Source organism: Montipora foliosa, chromosome 12 (assembly GCF_036669935.1).
Source record: "Montipora foliosa isolate CH-2021 chromosome 12, ASM3666993v2, whole genome shotgun sequence".
Classification (NCBI taxonomy): Eukaryota; Metazoa; Cnidaria; class Anthozoa; order Scleractinia; family Acroporidae; genus Montipora; species Montipora foliosa.
Window position 1 is genome coordinate 21,868,916 of NC_090880.1, and position 1,229 is coordinate 21,870,144.

General features: G+C 37.1%; 1 protein-coding gene across 1 annotated transcript in view; it reads left to right on the top strand.

Moving 5' to 3' along the window:
• LOC137979657 (adenosine receptor A3-like) overlaps positions 1-691 on the top strand; it is a 2,125-nt gene extending 1,434 nt beyond the window's left edge. Inside the window, exon 1 of the mRNA XM_068826971.1 lies at positions 1-691. This exon is cut by the window's left edge and continues 1,434 nt beyond it. The gene's annotated coding sequence lies outside the window, so the exon portion shown is untranslated.
• Positions 692-1,229: the final 538 nt, after the last annotated feature.

A 1,229-nucleotide genomic window follows, 5' to 3' on the forward strand; every position in this document is an offset into this window, starting at 1 on the left:
ATTAATTCCGACATGACCAGAAAAGGTTTAATTTGTTTCTTTTGTATTTTGGAAATCTTTGAAATATCACAGTGACGTTAATAACGTTTAGTATGAGTACTGAGAATGTTTCAAAATTAAACTTCAAGTTTAATTTCCCAACTTATTTTTAGAAGTAATTTCCGGAGTGCAAATGGTGATTAAAAAAGCATAAAGACGTCATATCTGTGGTCACTTTTCAGCATATCGAAGTTAAAAATTTCGGAAAACGGAGTCTCTGATTTTAGATTTTAACTTTTAACTGCGAGCCATCGTGGTTATATACGGCTTCCCAAATATTTTGCCACTTTTCAGTTTGGTTTCGTTTTATTCCGGCTTTATGTAGCATCTCTAGAATCTATGTATCTTCCCTGAATAAATGTTTGTTTTGCCCGTCTTAATAGGGCCGTTTATACGAAAGAAAATAAGCCGCGGCTTACTCTGGCCGCTACGTACAAAATACGCGAAAGCAACTATTTATACCAGTGTAAACTCCCAGGACAGGATAAGCCGCGGCTTGAGAAAGCCGTGAACGTAGCCTATGTCTCTCGTATAAACGGCCCTATTAAGCTATTTAATACTTTAGGTTAGCCTGTCAATCTTTATTCACTTGCTTTGTTTTATGTTACTTTATTCTATTTACTGTATAGTAATGTATTCACTGTTATTTAGTCCATCTATAGATAAACCTTGTACTTGTAATATGTCCTCAGTTCTCCCCGCCTCGATTAGTTTATAAGCTATTTGCGGGGGGAAAGTAATGTAACTACTTGTATTTCTAATTTTCAATAAAATTTGTTGTTTGTTATATTCATCTGTTCGTATTTTCTAGGGGAACCTCAGAGCTGTAGAAATCTCTAGGTGGCTTTTTTTTCCTCGTCCGAAAGTTCTAGTAAATGTGACAGGACTGATCTGATCGAGAACTTTACATTACGTAATCTTACCACTTTTAGAGTTTGACTCACGAGGGAACCTCTCGCACGAAGAAAATGATATGGGGCCCGTTTCTCGAGAGCCGGTCCCGAAACATTTCGGGAGTATTTCGATCACTGTGTCTCTCTCTAGAGAGGTTTGAGGGTTTGTCTCTTTTGGTCAGTCTTGTAAATCTGTTGAAAGACCAGCTTTCTAAAATGGTTAGATCTTCACAATCGGCTTTTCGGTTCCAAAACTCCATTAGCCAACCGCTTGTTTTAAAGTGCTGATCTTTTAAT